This window comes from Callorhinus ursinus, unplaced genomic scaffold (genome assembly GCF_003265705.2).
Source record: "Callorhinus ursinus isolate GAN/ISIS: 27379988/994484 unplaced genomic scaffold, GSC_fseal_2.0 scaffold2, whole genome shotgun sequence".
Lineage (NCBI taxonomy): Eukaryota > Metazoa > Chordata > Mammalia > Carnivora > Otariidae > Callorhinus > Callorhinus ursinus.
This window is the reverse complement of record NW_027397064.1, coordinates 50,980,800-51,001,407: the sequence shown is the minus strand read 5'-3', so window position 1 is coordinate 51,001,407 and position 20,608 is coordinate 50,980,800. Positions and strand designations below refer to the sequence as shown.

Genomic DNA, 20,608 nt, shown 5'->3' with positions numbered 1-20,608 from the left:
TCTTCTTCTTCTTTTTTTTTTTTTTTAACATATAATGTATTATTTGTTTCAGAGGTACAGGTCTGTGATTCAACAGTCTTACACAATGCACAGCACTCACCATAGCACATACCCTTCCCAATGTCTATCACCCAGCCACCCCCTCTCTCCCATCCCCCACCACTCCTGCAACCCTCTGTTTGTTGCCTGAGATTACAAATTCCTCATAACAGTGAGATCATATACATGTCTTTCTCTGATTGACTTGTTTCGCTCAGCATAATACTCTCCAGTTCTATCCACGTCATTGCAAATGGCAGGATTTCATTCCTTTTGATGGCTGCATAATATTCCATTGTATATATATACCACATCTTCTTTATACATTCATCTGTCGTTGGACATCTTGGCTCTTTCCACAGTTTGGCTATTGTGGACATTGCTGCTGTAAACATCGGGATGCACGTACCCCTTTGGATCCCTACATTTGTATCTTTGGGGTAAATACCCAGTAGTGCAATTGCTGGATCATACGGTAGCTCTATTTTCAACTTTTTGAGGAACCTCCATACTGTTTTCCAAAGTGGCTGCACCAGCTTGCATTCCCACCAACAGTGTAGGAGGGTTCCCCTTTCTCAGCATCCTCGCCAACATCTGTTGTTTCCTGACGTGTTAATTTTAGCCATTCTGACGGCTGTGAGGTGGTATCTCATTGAGGTTTTGATTTGGATTTCCCTGATGCCGAGCGATGTTGAGCACTTTCTCATGTGTCTGTTGGCCATTTGGATGTCTTCTTTGGAAAAAATGTCTGTTCATGTCTTCTGCCTGTTTCTTGATTGGATCATTTGTTCTTTGGGTGTTGAGTTTGATAAGTTCTTTATAGATTTTAGATACTAGCCCTTTATCTGATATGTCATTTGTAAATATCTTCTCCCATTCTGTCAGTTGTCTTTTGGTTTTGTTGACTGTTTCCTTTGCTGTGCACAAGCTTTTTATCTTAATGAGGTCCCAGTAGTTCATTTTTGCCCTTGCTTCCCTTGCCTTTGGTGATGTTTCTAGGAAGAAGTTCCTGTGGCTGAGGTCGAAGAGGTTGCTGCCTGTGTTCTCCTTTAGGATTTTGATGGACTCCTGTCTCACGTTTAGGTCTTTCAACCATTTGGAGTCTATTTTTGTGTGTGATGTAAGGAAATGGTCCAGTTTCATTCTTCTGCATGTGGCTGTCCAATTTTCCCAACACCATTTGTTGAAGAGACCGTCTTTTTTCCATTGGACATTCTTTCCTGCTTTGTCAAAGATGAGTTGACCATAGAGTTGAGGATCCATTTCTGGGCTCTCTATTCTGTTCCATTAATCTGTGTGTCTGTTTTTGTGCCAGGACCATACTGTCTTGATGATGACAGCTTTGTAATAAGAGCTTGAAGTCTGGAATTGTGATGCCACCAGCTTTGCTTTTCTTTTTCAACATTCCTCTGGCTATTCAGGGTCTTTTCTGGTTCCATACAAATTTTAGGATTATTTGTTCCGTTTCTTCAAAAAAAGTTGATGGTATTTTGATAGGGATTGCATTAAGTGTGTAGATTGCTCTAGGTAGCATTGACATCTTCACAGTATTTGTTCTCCCAGTCCATGAGCATGGAACGTTTTTCCATTTCTTTGTGTCTTCCTCAATTTCTTTCATGAGTATTTTATAGATTTCTGAGTACAGATTCTTTGCCTCTTTGGTTAGATTTATTCCTAGGTATCTTATGGTTTTGGGTGCAATTGTAAATGGGATCGACTCCTTAATTTCTCTCTCTTCTGTCTTGTTGTTGGTGTATAGGAATGCCACTGATTTCTGTGCATTGATTTTATATCCTGCCACTTTACTGAATTCTTGTATGAGTTCTAGCAGTTTTGGAGTGGAGTCTTTTGGGTTTTCCACATAAAGTATCATATCATATGCAAAGAGTGAAAGTTTGACTTCTTTGCCAATTTGGATGCGTTTTATTTCTTTTTGTTGTCTGATTGCTGTGGCTAGGACTTCTAATACTATGTTGAATAGCAGTGGTGAGAGTGGACACCCCTGCTGTGTTCCTGCCCTTAGGGGGAAAGCTCTCTGTTTTTCCCCATTGAGAATGATATTCGCTGTAGGTTTTTCATAGATGGCTTTTATGATATTGAGGTATGTGCCCTCTATCCCTATACTCTGAAGAGTTTTGATCAAGAAAGGATGCTGTACTTTGTCAAATGCTTTTTCTGCATCTTTGAGAGGATCATATGGTTCTTGTTCTTTCTTTTATTAATGTATTGTATGACATTGATTTATGGATGTTGAACCAACCTTGCAGCCCAGGGATAAATCCCACTTTGTCGTGGTGAATAATCCTTTTGATGTACTGTTGGATCCTATTGGCTAGTATTTTGGTGTTTGTTGGGAGATTTTTGATGACTGCATCAATTTCCTTAGTGGTTATAGGTCTCTGAGACTTTGTAAGTCTTTGTCTCTGAGACTCGTAAGTTTTACTATTAGATGTCGGGGTGTTGACCTATTTTTATTGATTTTGAGGGGGGTTCTCTGTGCTTCCTGGATTTTGATGCCTGTTTTCCTTCCCCAAGTTAGGGAGTTTTCTGCTATAATTTGCTCCATTATACCTTCTGCCCCTCTCTCTCTTTCTTCTTCTTCTGGGATCCCAATTATTCTAACATTGTTTCGTCTTATGGTATCACTTATCTCTCGAATTCTGCCCTCATGATCTAGTAGTTGTTTATCTCATTTTTCTCAGCTTCTTTATTCTCCATCGTTTGGTCTTCTATATAACCTATTCTCTCTTCTGCCTTATTTATCCTAGCAGTTAGAGCCTCCATTTTTTATTGCACCTCATTAATAGCCTTTTCGATTTCGACTTGGTTAGATTTTAGTTTTTATTTCTCCAGAAAGGGATTCTCTAGTATCTTCCCTGCTTTTTTCAAGTCCAGCTAGTATCTTTATAATTGTCATTCTGAACTCTAGTTCTGACATCTTACTAATGTCCGTATTGATTAGGTCCCTGGCATTTGGGACTGCCTCTTGTTCTTTTTTTTGAGGTGAGTTTTTCCGTCTTGTCATTTTGTCCAGAGGAGAATAGATGAATGAGAGAACAAAATGCTAACAGGGTAACAATGACCCCAGAAAAATACACACTCAACAAATCAGAAGAGACCTGAAACTGGGGGAAAAGAAAGGGAAAGAAAGAAAAAAGAAAAAGAAAAAGATAAAAAAAAAGAAAAGAATATGATCAAATATGATCAGGCTGGTGTATAGATCAGTGCCACACACTAGATTTTGGGCTGTTGTTTTGATCTGTTAGAAGAAAGTGCCTCCCAAAATTTTAAAGAAAGAAAAACATATATGTACAAATATAAGGGTAAATACAATGAAGGGATGGAATATGAGTGTAAAGATGAAAATTATAAAAGATTTTATAAAAGGAATTGATAAGTTAGTTGAAAAAAGAAAGAAGAGGAATTAAAAAGAAAGGGTGGAGAGAATGTGATCAGGCAGGAGACTAGAACAAAGCCATACACTAGAGATTTAGGGTATATTTTGGTCTGTTAGAAGAAACTGTATCCCAAAATTTAAAGAGAGAACAACTTATATATATACCAAAAATAAGATTAACTACTATGAAGGGATAGAATATGACTATAAAAATGAAAAAATAAAAAAGATTTTTAAAAAAGGGATTGCTAAGATGTTGGTTGAAAAAAGGAAAAAGAAAAATTCAAAGAAAAAGAGAAAAAAATTTAAAAAATTAACTTTGAAAGACTAAAGAATCAGGGGGCAAAAAGCCAAGAATTCTATGTGCTGTATTCCTCTAGTGCTGGCGTTCTGCCGTTCTCGTTGAATGGTAAACTTGGTCTTGGCTGGCTATTCTTGCTGATCTTCTGCGGGAGGAGCCTTTTGCAGCGGTTCTCAGTTGTATTTGCCAGAGGTGGAATTGCCCCGCCCTTGCCGGTCCGGGCTAAGTAATCTGCTCGGGTTTGCCCTCGGGAGCTTTTGTTCCCTGCAAGCTTTCCATACAGCTGTGAAGGACGTGAGTGAAAATGGAGGCCTCCCAATCTCCACCCCGGAGGAGCCAAGAACTCGGGGCCCCACTCCTCAGTGCACCCCCAGAGAAAAGCAGTCAGTCACTCGGGTCTCCCTGGTCTCTGGCCGCACTCCATGCTCACCCGGCCTGTGACTGAGCGTTTCTATCTCTGGCACATGACCTTGTGTGTAGTCTCCAAACGCAGCAGATTCCTGCGGTTTGCTCCCATGCTGCTCCTCCCTGGGGAGAAAGGGGCGTCTCCCCGGATCTGCCGCTTGTTGGGTCCCTGCTTCCAGAAAGTGGTCACTTTTCTGTTCAGAGAGTTGCTGTTATTCTTTTCTTTGATCTCCTGTTGAGTTCTTAGGTGTTCAGAATGGTTTGATCCCTATCCAGCTGAATTCCTGGGACCAGATGAAATTTAGGTTTCCTACTCCTCTGCCATCTTGCTCCTCCCCATGGCCAACTGATTCTTCAGTTCATTTGCAATAATACTTAAATATCAATATGTAGGAATATTCTTTATCATAGTTACAATGAATAAGAATAGACAGATTAGAAATATCAGAAGTTGACCTAAATGTTGATCATATTTGGTTTTATTTAAGTCATTAGAGAAAAAATAGTTTATACATCAGATAGTACTGGTTCCTGGATAGCCATTAAGAAAAAAGTAAGCTGATCAACTACCTCACTTGCACTGAGAAATAAATTGAATCTTATGAAACTGCTGATATTTGACATTTTTGACCTAATGTATAGTTCATCCTCACATATGAGTCAGAATTTAAATGTAGAAACTAGAATCATAAATTTAGTTTGTATTTGTTTATAATTTAAAGTTTGAAGGTATTTCCAAATGAGACACAAACTCCAAAAGCCTTACAGGAAAAGTTTGACTAATTTATTAACTTATTTATTTTAATTTATTTATTATTTGACTAATAATATAAAAATATAAAAGAATAGTATAACGTGCTTTCTTTTTTTTAAAAGATTTTATTTATTTATTTGAGAGAGGGAGAGAGTGGGGGGGTAGGGGAGGAGGGAGGGAGCACAAGTAGGCAGAGCAGCAGGCAAAGGAGAAGAAGCAGGCTTCCCACTGAGTAGGGAGCCCGTCTGCAGCCAAAGGCAGATGCTTAACCAACTGAGCCACCCAGACAACCTCATGCTTTCATTAAATTAAAAACAAATGAGATCCTGGGAATATACTTACAACACATGATAAACTGATAATCCCTTTGGTTTCCAGTGGACTTGTATGAGTCAATAAAAACCAAAATTCAATAGAAAAATAAGTATAGAATAGTAGTTTCAGGCAAAAAAAATTATAAATTTCCCCAAAATAATATAATCAGATGCCCAACTTGACTTACAAAGAAATGCCAATCAAAACAATAAATAACCTATTTTCACCTATAAGTCGTTTTTATTTTACTAGCGTACTTATTACAGTATATATTTGAAACACTGCACTAGGATCCTATAGTGCACTATAGGATCCTATAGTGCACTATCCTATAGTGCACTGCACTATATCCTATAGAGACATAAAAAATGAAACGTTTGAGGGTAGGTGAAGATAAGGAGAAAGGATGAATTAAGAGCAAATCAGACAATGAAATACTATTTTCACCTACCATAAACTAGGTGGCTTAAAATAAGAGAAATTTATTGTCTCACAGTTTTGGAGGTTAGAGGTTGCAGATCCTGGTCTTAATGTCTTCCTTCCTTCTGAGGGCTGTCAGGGAGAATCTGTTCTGTGCCCCTCCTCTGGCTTCTGGTGGGCTGCAGGCAGTCTTTGGCTTCCTTGGCATGTAGATGCAACACTGTAGTCTCTACCTTAATCTTCACATGGTGCTCTCCCTGTTGGTCTGTCTCTATCAAATTCCTCCCTTTTCTAAGCACACAGTCATATTGTATTAGATCCCACACGAATGACTTCATCTCACTTTGATCATCTGCAGAGACTCTATTTCCAATTAATTTCATTCACGGTAGTGGTGGTCAGGACTTCAGCATCTTTTGGCAAAGTTCGATGAGGTTGAAGAATGCAGGCATTCTCATACAGACGTTAGGAGTATAAATTGGTCTTATCTTTTGGAAGGCAAGTTAGTAATATCTGTGAAACTTCAAATGAACATACTGTGTGTACAGGTGGTTCACTCTCAGGAGTTCTTCTCTATAGATAGGCTTGCAGACATTCTCCCAAGTTATGTACACGGTGTGTTTACTGCAGCATTATTTGTAAGAGAAAAACAAAACAAAACAAAATTGGACATAGCCTAAATGTCTACCAGTTGAGGACACTACACTGTTAACTAGTTATGACTCATGCACACTGGAGCACCACCTGGCTCTGTTCTAGAAATGGACTAGGTCTGTATATACTCATTAGGAAAGATCTCCAAGATATAGTAAGTAAAAAGTGCAAAGCACAGGAAAATTGCTTTGTATGGTTCTTTGGTCTAAAGAGTATACTGGATTTGCCAATTATTGTCCCGAAGGCTGTGCAAGAAACTGTTGACAGGGTTTACCTTTGTGGAAAGGGCTTGGAACTGGGGATGAGAGACTTTTAATTTTGTACCTTTCAGTGGTATTTGAAATTTCTTAACACTTGGATGTATAATTCTTCTTGATTTTTTCTCTTTTTAGTATCATCAGAGTTTATATGTGCTGTGGGATTATGGACTTTTAAAAAATATTTTCCTTCATTTTTAAGTATGGAAGAGCTAAATAGAGAGAGTTCTAGATAGCTTCAGAACTCTAACTGGAAAAACTACAGTTAGAAAGAGCTATGCATATTGCTTTTATGAAAGCTACAAAACAAGAAAACCGTGGTATTTATTTTAGGATGAAGTCCAAAGACTAAACAAATGCAGTATTTTTTAAAAGATGCTCTCTCTTTCTGGAGGTTAAATAGTCTGCTATTGGATCTGCCTTTATTTGCTGTGACCTGGCAGTCAACCCAGTTAGACCCTTCCCAATGGGAAAAACTGTTCCTACATTCGTAGTCAATTCATTTGTTTTCTGGATGTGTCTGTAAGTTTAGTTCAAACACAATGAGTCTTTTTTCTATTAACACAGTGGAAAAAGTGTTTTAAAGTAGCTTTACATCCCAAATAATTTTAAGATATTGTGCTAATCACCTTTGAAGATAAAGAATGCAAGATACGTGAATCATTTGAATGTATACCAAGAGCCTAACTGCTGGGAATAGGAAGATCCCTTAACCCAGCTAATTTACCTTCATCAGCATTCCTGTAAATTACCAAGTTGAAAGTCAGTTGTACTCTGTGAAACTACCTGAGGGTTTTTTGTTTATTGTAGGTTTTTTTCATGTACTAGGGGATTTCATCATTCAAAGCATCTCCCAACCTCAGCTTACATCATCTTGTATTTGAAGACTTTCCTTTTTCCTTTAACATAGAGGATTTTGAAGTTTTGGCTCCATTTTTGATTTGGTGGGTACAATAACATTTGTTCCTCAACAGCCAGATTTTTCAAATTTCATTTTCTCACACCGTCAGGTAATTCTGAACCAGCTGCATAGTCTGGGGAGGCCTGTGCACGTGAAGTTTTATAAAAGTACCTCTCCTATAGTATCAAGCACTTTTGCTGAACATCTAATTTAAATTGCTTAAAACAGACCCATAGGAAAAGGACTTTCATGTTTTTCCTATTTCTAAACATCAGAAGATACCTGATTTAAATGCAAGCTAGTTAAAGAATGATGACATCGTTTTCTGTAAACAGCAGTTCTTATGCTTGGTTAATCTTGTCCTCCTGCATCCTTACCAGTATTTTTATTAATGGCACTGCCATCCTTTAACTCATCTGTCTTCATAACTTTCATCAATCCTGCTTCCCTCCCCTTTACCTCTAAAAGTTTTAGCCTGTAGCAAGTTTTATAAATTGTACCTCCACAATACTTCTTAAAATTATTTTTCCTGACTCTGAAATTTGATGGTACCTCAGTAGTTCTTTTCTTATAGTGATCATAGTCGCCATTACAGAGCAGATCTTTGGCCTAGGCACCAAGTTACATGATTTACACATATTACTTTATCTAGTTACCATGATGATTATGCAAGGTAGGCATCATGATGCCCATTCTATAGCAAATATGGAAACTAAGTAACTTGTCCAGTGTCACTTTGGCAGAGTTGAAAATCACATTCACCATCGGTTGATTTTATTATTTTATTATTTTGTTTTTTAATTTTTAATTATTTATTCATTTAGAGAGAGAGCATGCACATGTGTGGGAGTGGTGGGGGGCAGAGAGAGAGAGGGAGAGGGAGAGAATTTTAAGCAGACTCCCCGCTGAGCCCACAGCCTAACATGGGGCTTCCTCTCACAACCCTGAGATCATGACTGAGCTGAAATCAGTCAAATGGTTGACTGAGCCACCCAGGCACCCCACATTGGTTGATTTTAAGCCTTTTCTCATACAACTTTCTGCTTTAGCTTTTTATATTCATCACTTTTACTTTAGAGTGTGCGTGTGTGTGTGTGTGTGTGTGTGTGTGTGTGTGTGTGTGTATGTCTTATTTCCCTTGTTTGTAGGCTACAGATTCTTTTAGGATAGGTCCATGTATAATTATTTACATATCTTCCCTTATTTCCCCTTATCACTTATCCCTTAGGGCCATATATTTATAAAGTACTCCCAAACATGTGTTAATAGTTTACAGTCAAATTAAAGACGTTGCTGGGTAACTTCTGAGATAAAAATAAAGACCTCTTTTATTTAAAGAAATTCCTTTTATGAGAATTGAGGAATGTGGATAGTTTTCTGAGCCATTTTATTCTCTAAAACTCGTAAAAAGAATCTGTGGACACATTCATTTCTTCAAACACAGGAAATTCAAATACAAGTGTCTTGGCATTAAACATTTGAATTTGTATGCAAGATGTCATAGTTACATATTTTTTTTCTGTCAGAGATGATTGGCTATGCTTACTGGCTTTTCAAATTCTCTCATGTATAAGTAGATGTACTCGTAGGGACAAATGCACTCTCTAATATATGGAAAACTTTATTAGCTCACCTTGAACAGAAAAACTTCCTTCCCCACTTTGGGCCACATATAAGAGAATGAATGTTGTATTAACCAAACAGACATATGGGACAACTTGCAATAAGTTTGCCTGTCATCATAATAGTTTTTTCTTCATGATCCTGAACTTATATTCCCAGGACTTATGTGGTGTCAGAAAAATGATGGGAATTACAAATCCAGTGCTAGAATTACATAAAATATATTATCATCACAACTCGAAGGATTGCCTTAAAAAAAAAAAAGATACTAGATTTTTGCCCATCCTTTTTGTATTTGAAAAATCAATCTGACAGTAGCTATTAAAATTGAAAAGAGCAAGAGCTTTATAAGCATAAGTCCTGGGTTTGACTCTTGGCTCTTCACTTATTGGCTACGATCTAGGGGAAACTACAACTACTTTAGGTCTCTGACATTTTATCTGAAGAATTGTGAGGATTAAATGGAGAAAAGTATGTAAAGATTTTATAAACTATAAAGAACTGCAGAAATGTTGGTTATTACCGTTGTTAACATAAAGACAAGTCACAAGTCTAAAGGTGTGATGGGGACACATGAGAAATAGTTTAAATAAGCAAGCAGAAGTTAAGGAACCACACTACATCAGGAGAATGAATATCAGAGTGTTAGCATAGCATGCCGTGTCTCATGCTGATAAATGAATTACAAATTAGATGGAAATTGCCAAGGAGATCAGCACAAACTAAGCACTTAATTTGATAAGGGTTTTAAAAGCAGTCATAACATATTATTTATTACCATTTGTACTTTCAGCATTACTAGGTCCACTTGTGTTTATTTAGCCAGACTTTGTCCTAAATCCTACATAGACTATCTAGTTTAATGCTCACATCTGTCCTTTATGATCAATCCTGATATTCTATCTTTCTTTCCAAGATGAATCATAGAGAGTTTAACTCTCCTAAAGTTAAACAGAGAAGCTTTGAGTGATATCGGTATGATGGTCAATAGTTAGCCAATTGGTATAATGTGGTAATTAGCAGATGGCATCTAATGGTGAAATGAAGTAATTTGCATTTTAAAAATAAAACTTGCTGGGAGTTTTCATATCTGTTTCTTCACCTCCATTTGGGAAAAAAATGTCATTAAATTAAAAAGAAATGTTTCTCTCTCTCTTCCCACCCCTCATAAAATATTACATATTATCTGTAATATGCCACGTACTATTATGTATGTATTATATGTAATGTATAGAATGTTATATACTTTCCCCATTTTTCTTAGCGACCACACTCCTAGTCCATAGTTACAATCTAGTGTGAATCCTGCAGGTTTATATAATTATATAGGATATATATTTATATAATTTAAACACTTATAAATACAAACCTATGTAAATACATATACAACTGTTTTGTCATTGATTTTCAAAAATAGGATCTAATTATACACATATTTACATTTTGCTTTTCTCAATATTACCTTGCAGAATTCCCTCCAATTCAACTCCAAAGGCTATATGTGCCATAATCTGCCCCAACTTTTTCTCCCGGCAGACATTCCCTTGCTTTGCAGACTTTTTTGCCTATATAATGATATGTTAAATATCCTGTACCTAAATTCTTATACGCTGTTCTTATTTCTTTGAAAAAGATTCCTAGATGTGAGATGACTGTATTGAATGGTCAGGGTAGGCCTTTTTAAACCAAGATTGGAAACTAAGCCATCAAAAAGGAAAGAGAATATTTGACTAGATAAATGTATGGTTAAAGAAATCAGTCAGGAAGTCAACTGATAATTCATAGATCTGGAAAAACTACCTGCAATACAGAGGACAGACAGAGAGCTTAAAAATTAACCAGAAGTTGACAAGCCAATAGAAAAATGTGAGAAAGATAGGAAGAGGCAACTTACAAGAGAACAAATCTAAATGGCTCAACAAAGCAAGATAAATAAAATCGTGCTCAAACTTAGTAGTATGTGAATTATGGTAACAATGAAATATCATTGTATACCCTTCAGACTGATAAAAAAAATACAAACCCCAATTAATGTTCTTTGCAAAGGTAGATTAGGGGAAGAGGAGTCTTTAGGAACATGGGTACTCTTACTCATTCTTAATGAAAATGTGAAAGTAGCTGTAAATTTTGAAAAGAAGCCTGGCAACATCTATTTAAATCTTCATTTTAACTTGAAATCAATTTGTAATTGCTGCAGTTGATCTGGATTTCAGGGCTTGGCTTTTATCTGGGTTGATTCTTTCTATCTAATGTTGTTTCCTGATATTCCAAAATTATTAGTGCTGTTCAGACTATTTTCATTTCTCTGCTTGTACTCATTCTGTGTTCTTAGTGGATACTCTTCTATCTACTAAATTCTATCTATCTTCTGATGCCCATTTTATACCTTTTAATCACAAGAAACTCTCCTTTTCCAGACCACACTAATCTGCTTTTGCAGAAATCCTAATGGACTTTTTTTTCCTCTATGACATTGTTCAGTATTATTTTTGTCTAGTTTTTAGAATTTAGTGTCCCCAGCGCATCTGAAAGCTCCTGGTGGTCAAGATTGATTAGATAACCACCAGAATTCTTGAGTTGTCAATATGCTTTCCCTAGGTATCATTCTTTAGGAGCCAAACCGGACCTGACCTAAGCTCATGAAAGCCCTTACCCAAACCACATGATTGCACACCTAGCAGTTTGGCCCAACATGAAAACCGAATGAAACAGTTCAGGTCAGCCTGATTCAGGATGTTTGGCTTTCCTAGTCTGCTACTTCTAAGTAGAACTCAAGCTTGAAATTATAATATTTAATGAAGCCCTAATGAAACTTTTTATTATGTTTTCCTTTATCACTGCCTATGAATTTAAAAATACATGAAGTAAGCTTTGTTTCTAAATTAATTCTCATTGTTCAAAGTTTGTATTGTGTAAAGGATATTAAGAGGCAAATCAGGAATGAAGGATTTAATAAAAATTAACAAGTTTTCTTACATATAACCATAATTTTCTTCCTCTTGTTTATATCCAATAGTTAAGATGTAAGTTCCATGAAGGCAGGATAGTGTCTGCCTTGTTTTCTGACCTTTTTTCTGCTAAGTTCTGGGCACAAGGCATTATGGAATGATTATTTTAAATGACTGATTTATTACTGATTTTTCTTAGGAGTAGAATACATACTCTTAACCCATGTTTCTTGAAGTGTGGCCCATAGAGCAGAACTAACTTTGGTGCTAGTTAAACATGCAGATTCCTGGGCTCCATTTCTAGGGAAACGGGTCTTTTTACAGGTGCATTCTGTTATTCTGAGGCACACAAACATTTGAGAGTGATTTCTATAATTCATGCTTCATGTGTACATTATACATCTCTCTTTGATTCATTACTTGGTATCATTAAGATGATTTCAAAGCTACATCTCCCAATTTTAAGTGACTGTTATGACCAGATGAAGTTTGCATCATTCAATCTGAAAGTATCTGAGTTCACTTCTTCTGGACCTTGTGCCTCTTCTGCTACTTAGAGATTTTACTGGGCAAACCAGGTCGTTGAATATAAAATGTGATTGTTTGAGAAATTGTCCCAGAGATTTTATAAGGAACAAAGTTTATTTAGTTCAGAAAAATCAAAAAAGGAAGGAAGGAAGGGAGGGAGGGTGGGAGGGGAAGGGAAAGGAAGAAGGAATGAAGGAGGGAGGGAAAGAAGGAAGGAAGGGAAGAAGGAAAGGGGGAAGGGAGAGGAAATCTTAGAGGCATTTTTTTTTTTAATTTCTAAGAATGAAATACAAAAGTGACATTCTAAAATTAGAATTTTAAGCATTAAGACACATTTGTTGAACACATGGTTTGGGTTCATTAGAATCCATCACTAAACGTCAGTGTGTCCCACCACTTATGGCTTTTATTTGTTTACAACATAGTTAGGGTGATGGTCTGCTTTGAGGTTGGGAAATAGTGCACATAACTCCCAGATCTCTTTAGTCTCTCCTGTTACCATGTGATGCTTGAACCACGGCTCTGTTATTTTCCCTCTAGATTTTAGGACCGGAACACCGTGTTCTATTGTGGGAGAAAATGACAGAGGAGCATTTCTGCAAATCCTATAAATCTCCTTTAGTCTTGGTCAGTCTTCTTCCTGTCTTCAGTCTGTAAGTCACACTTTTGATTTGGTAGACAGCTATACAGTAAATATATAACTGGAACACCTTTTTTTATTCAATCAGGGAGTATCAGTTTGGGGAACTTCAAATACCTATAATATTTTTTTCTAACTTGGAACCAGACATCACAAAGAGGATTATAGAAACTTTCTTATGTTGTTTTTTAAATTGGTACCTGTGCTCTTCACAAGAATAGCCTAAGGATAAATATGACGATGTCTTCAGTAGATTTAAAGCAGGAGAAAAGCAAGTTATAAATATTAATATTAGTGTTCATTTTGACACAGCTAGCCTACCAACCCAAATTGCTGTTATCAGCACAACGTGAATGACTGCTGGCCTTACTTTCTCCCTATGGCTCTGTTCCTGAAGTCACAGTGAGCATATGTGGAAATAGCCAGATTTAATACAAACACAAATGTTTGCTCTAGCTGTGCCCAAGACCTGTTATAACAATCTTTGAAAAGTGAATTGTTTTGCCAAGTAAAGACTTAAGCTGTAAACTGATAATTAATAATTCAGGCATGTTAGGTTTTTTTTTTTAATCTTAGCTCTAAGACACTTCACATTCGATAACCAAGTGAGAGTTTCCTTAAGTAAACAAATTAAGTTATGAATTTTGATGTTCTGAATATGCCAGGGGCCTCTGAAGGTCTGTGTGTGAGCTAAGACTTAGATTATTCACTTTTGATGTTGGCAGTCATGCCTGGAATTACAGAACAGCATAAACTCAGCTCTGAGAAATGGAACTTGGGGAACAAAGTACTTTTTATATATATTGATTTTCAAGGATGTGCATCACTCTTGCCGTCTTCATTGCGGTTGTCACCAGATGCATTTATTCTGTGTGCATCTTCTGTGGTCTCACCCACACATACAAAGCTAAACATAAGTTTGTTTTCCTGTCTACTTTGGGTTTAATTCCAAACCATGCAATGGGCTCATGGATTTGGGTTTGAGAAGCAGAATTTGCAAATAGTGAGGAAACATTATGTGGGGTGACTAATGAAAGAAAACTGTGAAGAGCCTAGTAGAATCAGAAAAAATGTTAACTTCCATTTATGTCCTCCAAAGTTTAGAGGTGGTTTGTGTAAGAGATACATTTTAGCAACATTCAGGTATTCACAGTGTGGTCAAAGTAATATTTAATATGTTAGATTCAAATCATATAGGTGTATAAAATCATATATGTATATATATAAAATATTTACCAAATTTAAAATGCATACATTTTTGTGTTCCTTTTTTTTCTTTTTTGTGTTTCTTAAAATGCTTTTGTTCTTATAAAGGATCAAGTTCTAAAGTTAGTTACTCAATTCAGCTGAATTACCCTCCAAAACATTTATTAAAGAACAGAAAGAACACTAATATGGAAAGTGTCCTTAGAAATAGAGGATTTATAAAAAGGTTCAAGAACATCATTTGTAGTTATATTCAGAAGTTATTTTATATTTAAAAGAATGATGTTTTTCTGCTAAATATCATATTTATGTGTAGCATTGTGAAAATTTTTGAAAATGCAAAAAAAGACAAAGTTTGCACATTTAGAAAAAATCATATGTAATCCCACCAGCCAATATGGTTAACATGTTGATGTATTTTCTTCCCCATCCTTTTGTGTGTTTGTGTGATATGCTCAAATACATACACATATGCTGTTGAAAGCTAATAATGCACATTACGGTATATTCTTAAGTCTTCAGAATAGGGATGTTAGTGGACTTCCATAACAACTCCTCCTCTCTTGCTCCTGAGGAAGCAGTAGCATTCCTGCTTCAGCTACATACTCATTCCACAATTTCCTGTCACAGTGGTGCTCCAGCCAGACTAAAGAATGTTCACTTCCCAGAACAGAACATCTTCTCTTAACTGTGGGCCTATGAACATTCTATTCCTTCTGTCTGGAACATTCTTTCCCACCACCCACACTTACACTTAACTAATTTATGCTCATTCTTTTCTATAGGGGCTGTCGCTGACCCCCTCCCCTAGATTAGAGGACCTATTGTGTGATCCCATGGGATTTCATATTACTTGCTTTTAAAATATACCTCACTAGATTATAGCTGCTTGCGTGTCTGTATTTACCAGCATAGAGGAGGCTCTGTGAAAGTGAAGATTGCATTTCTTTCTTCTCTTTTTCTTTTCTTTCTTTCTCTTTCTTTCTTTCTTTCTTTCTTTCTTTCTTTCTTTCTTTCTTTCTTTCTTTCTTTCTTTCTTTCTTTCTTTCTTTCTTTCTTTCTTTCTTTCCTTCCTTCCTTCCTTCCTTCCTTCCTTCCTTCCTTCCTTCCTTCCTTCCTTCCTTTCCATTGCACACCCAGCACCAAGCTGGCACACAGTAGGTACTCAGTAAATACGTATTGAATTAATCAATAAAGGAAACCCTTCATGTATTCCTTATATCTTAGGGGAGCTTATTTTCCTATTTCCTACAGAAGATTTTTCTGTGTGAGGTTTATGTCCCTCAAATCTCTGATCTGGAGATGAGAAAACCATCCCTGTGATTCTGTCTTTATTTTAGAAATCTTTTATTGTTAAATATCCTTATGTCAATACAGCAGTTTTATTTGGTTTAATCTCACTTGAGGGTACTGAAAGCATGATAAACGAAAACTTTGATGGTGGTCATTTTGTTTCATATGATTAAAATAAAGATTAAAAAGACAACTAGAAACCTCATGAAGTATCTTACATTCTTAGCTTTCTGAAACTTTGAAAAGGTGATAATTTACCTTTGTGTTCCCAATGCCTGGCATATATAGGGATCTTGATTGATGTTTTCACAAGAATTAGCATGACTTTTTGATATATTTATAAAACATATTTTGTGACTAATATTTATTAAGTGCTTGTTAAATGCAAAGTCACTTCTTGGTTACTCCTGTCAATGTGGAGAACCATTGGTGTGGATAATAGAAAACTGGAGCTACTTTGTTTGAGTGAGATATATGATGAGAAACACTGCTTGGCAACTTCTCTCAGGTTTCGTGATTCCTCTTGACGTTCTGGATAGATGGTAGGTTTTGACTAGATTGCCTGGGTTGTACATGTAGACACACTGTAAGTTTGTTTTCAGTTTTTATTTTCTGCTTGATTTCAAATTATATCCCAATGGGGAAATGTAAACTAATGAAGAAAGGGCTAATAAGAATTGAAAGCACAGTGAAGAAAAGACTATAAAGTTGAAATATGAAGTTTGATTTCAGTGTTAAAATTAGTAAATGCCTAGTATAGCATCACAAGCAAATTAACCCATGTGGGGTTTCATGGAATTTAGACAAACTAATATTTTGGAAAAACCAATTAATATTGTCTAGTATTGTGAAGAAATCTAAAAGTACCTCTGTTCTAATTTAAAAAGAGAGACCTTCGAAATTTAAGTAGGTGTGCCAGATAGTCTTCAAACATGGCCACCAATTTCTTCCTTTCCCCTCATTCATGTGGTTCTCTCAATAAAGAGGTAGAGTCCGTCCCTTCCTCTTGAATTTGGAGCTTCTTTATGACTTGCTTTGCCCAATAGAATGCAGCTCAAGTAATGCTATGCCAATTCCAGGCCTAGCCCTGAAGGGGACTGGCAGTTTCTACCTTATTCTTCTTGAAGCCAGCTGTTGTGCAAGAGTCTAACTATCCTATACAGGCCAACCCAAGAAAAAAGAAAAATCTCAAATAAATGATCTAACTTTACATCTAAAGGAACTAGAAAGAGAACAAACAAAGCCCAAAGTTAGTAGAAGGATGGAAATAATAAAGATCAGAGTGGAAATAAATGAAATAGAGACAAAATATAATAGAAAAGATCAAGGAAACCAAGAGCTGGACCTTTGAAAAAATAATTAAATTTGGGGTCTGGCATCTGTGGCAAGGGTGGCTGCATGGTCAGCAGGTCCTGGGTGGGGGTTGGGGAGAGTAGGGGACTCTTCCAATCTCTGTTTTCTTCTGTGTAAGTGTGGCCACTTCCCAGATGGCAGGAGTGAGGGTGCACCTTGAACTTCTGAGTTGACCAGGCTTGGTGCAGGGCACCACCCTGGACACCTCTGAAGAGTCAGATCCTCCTCTAGTCTCTGTAATGTGGAGTCCCTCTCTTGTACTTAATTGCCTGCCCAGAGATCGGAGTATAACTGCACAGGGTGTACCTGGGTGTGAGGAGGAGGAAGGGCATAATCCAAGCCTGAGTGACCTGAACTCCAGCCTGGTGCCCCATGGGTGGGGTGAAGCTGCCCCATCTTTTTTTTTTAAGATTTTACTTATTTGGTGGAGAGAGAGAGAACAAGCAGGGGGAGTGGAAGAGGGAAAAGCGGGATCCCCGCTGAGCAGAGAGCCCAATGAAGGGCTCGATCCCAGGACCTTGGGATCACGACCTGAGCTGAAGGCAGACACTTACCCAACTGAACTACCCAGGTGCCCCTGAAGCTGCTCTGTCTCTATTCTTGTCCTCCACCCTGGTTTTGGCCCCTAGCTGCAGCATGAACTGTTGCTGGGAGGTGCTAGAGGTATAAATGGAGGAAGTGATGTTGAAAAAAAGAGATAAGCAAAATTGATGAACCTTTAGCCAGGCTCATCATGAAAAAATAAGAAAGGAATCATATAAAATTAGAACAGAAAGAGAATAAGTAACAACTGACACTGTAGAAATGCAAAAGATTATAAGAGACTACTAAGAAAAATTATATGCCAGAAATTGGACAACCTAGAAGAAATAGATAAATTCCTAGAAACATAAGCCTCCCAAAACTGAATCAGGAAGAAATAGAAAATTGAACAGACTGATTACTAACAATGAAATTAAATCAGTAATTTAAAAAAACAAACAAAAAAAACCTCCCAATAAGCAAAAGTCTAGGACCAGATGACTTCACAGGTGAATTTTATCAAACATTTATTTTTATTTTTTTTAAAGATTTTATTTATTTATTTGACAGAGAGAGAGAGACAGCTAGAGAGGGAACACAAGCAGGGGGAGTGGGAGAGGGAGAAGCAGGCTCCTGGCCGAGCAGGGAGCCCGATGAGAGGCTCAATCCCAGGACCCTGGGATCATGACCTGAGCCGAAGGCAGACACTTAATGACTGAGCCACCCAGGCACCCCTTTATCAAACATTTAAAGAAGAGTTAATACCTATCCTTCTCGAATTATTCCAAAAAATAGAAGAGGAAAGAAAATTTCCAAATTCATTCTATGAGGCCAGCATTACCCTGATAACAAAACCAGACAAAGATGCTAATAAAAAAGAAAGGAAGGAAGGAAGAAAGAGAGAGAGAAAGAGAGAGAGAGAGAGAGAGAGAGAGAAAGAAAAAAAGAAAGAAAGAAAGAAAGAAAGAAAGAAAGAAAGAAAGAAAGAAAGAAAGAAAGAAAATATTACAGTTTGATATCCTGTATCCCTGATGGACATAGATGCAAAAATCCTCAAGAAAATATTAGCAAATGAAACTCAACATACATTAAAAGGACCATTCACCACAATCAAGTGGGATTTATTCCAGGAATGCAGGGATGGTTTAATATCTGCAAATTAATCAACAATGTACACCAAATTAATAAAATGAAAAATAAAAACCATGTGATCATCTCAATAGATGTAGGAAAAGCATTTGACAAAATCCAACACCATTCATGATAAAAACTCAACAAAGTCAGTTCAGAAGACTCAACATAATATTATTCCTCAACATAATAAAGGCCATATATGAAAAACCTAGTTAGTATACTCAGTAGTGAACAGCTAAACGCTTTTCCTCTAAAATCAAGATAAGAGTGTCCATTCTTAGAACTTTTTTCAACATAGTATTGAAAAACCTAGGTATAGCAGTCAGGCAAGAAAAATAAAATGCATCCAAATTAGTAAGGAAGAAGTAAAACTGTGACTATTTGCAGATGACATGATACTATATAAAGAAATCCCTGAAGACCATGAAAACCTGTTAGAAGTAACAAATGAATTCAGTAAAATTGTAGTATACTAAATTAATATACAGAAATCTGTACATTTCTATACACTAATAATGAAGTAACAGAAATCTCTTTAAGAGATTAACAATCCCATTTACAATTGCTTCAAAAAGACTAAAATATCTAGGAATAAATTTAATGGAGGACATGAAAGACTTGTACTCTGAAAAATTTAAGACATTGATGAAAGAAATTGAAGATGATGCAAATGGAAGATATACCATGTTCATGGATTAGAAAATTAATATTATTAAAAGTCTGTAGTACCCAAAACAATCTACAGGTTCAGTGTAATCCCTATCAAAATACCAATTGTATTTTTCACAGAACTCAAAAAAAATTCTAAGATTGTATGAAACCACAAAAGACCCTGAATAGCCAAATCAATCTTGAGAAAGAATAAAGCTGGAGGTATGGGGTGCCTCGGTGGGCTCAGTTGGTTGAGCATCCCACTGGTAATTTCAGCCCATGTCATGATCTCATGTGTCAGGCTGGGCACTCAGTGGGGAGTTTGCTTGACTTGCTCTCCCTCTGCCTCCCCCCCCACTTGTGCCCTCTCTCTTTTCCCTCCTCTCTTCCCCCCCCAATAAATAAATAAATCTTAAAAAATGGTGGAAGTATTACAATCCCAGATTTCAAGCTATACTACAAAACTATAGTTATCAAAACAGTATGATACTGTCACAAAAATAAACACATGGATCAATGAAATAAAATAGAAAGCCAAGAAAGAAACCCACATTTATATGGAGATTAATCTATGACAAAAGAGACAAAGAATATACAACAGGAAAAAGACCATCTCTTCAAAAAATGGTGCTGGGAAAACTGGACAGCTCCATGCAAAAGAATGAAACTGGACCATTTTCTTATACCATACACAAAAATAAACTCAAAATGGATTAAAAACCTAAATATGAGACCTAAGACCATAAAACTCCTAAAAAAAAAATGGACAGTAATCTTTTAGACATTACCCTTAACAACATTTTTTTTTAGATATGTCTCCTCAGACAAGGAAAACAAAAGCAATTATCAATTATTGGGACTATGTCAAACTAAAAAGCTTTTCATAGCAAAGGAAACCATCAACAATATGAAAAAGCAGCCTACTGAATGGAAGAAGATGTTTGCAATGATCTTTCCAGTAGGGCATTAATATCCAAAATATACAAAGAATTCATACAATTCAACACCAAAAAAAAAAAAAATCTCATTAACAAATGGGCAGAGGACCTGAATAGGCATTTGTTTCCAAAGATGACATATGGATGTCCAATAGACGCATGAAAAGGTGTTCAGTATCACTAATCATCAGGGAAATGCAAATCAAAACCACAATGAGATATCACCTTACTCTAATCACAATAGCTGTTATCAAAAAGACAAGAAATAACAGGTGTTGGCAAGGTGGTGGCAAAAAAGAACCCTTATGCACTGTTGGTAGGAATATAAA

The 20,608-nt window shown here is 36.6% G+C and overlaps 1 long non-coding RNA gene across 2 annotated transcripts in view; it reads left to right on the top strand.

Annotated features, from left to right (window-relative positions):
* The window catches only part of LOC141370728 (uncharacterized), a 491,014-nt gene that overhangs the window by 63,569 nt on the left and 406,837 nt on the right, over positions 1 to 20,608 (top strand). The window contains exon 2 of one of the 2 annotated variants that reach the window (XR_012375031.1): positions 13,083 to 13,195. The exons of the other annotated variant lie outside the window; for it this stretch is intronic. This is a non-coding gene — a long non-coding RNA (uncharacterized lncRNA). The remainder of the gene's footprint in view (positions 1 to 13,082; positions 13,196 to 20,608) is intronic. 2 annotated transcript variants of the gene reach the window in all.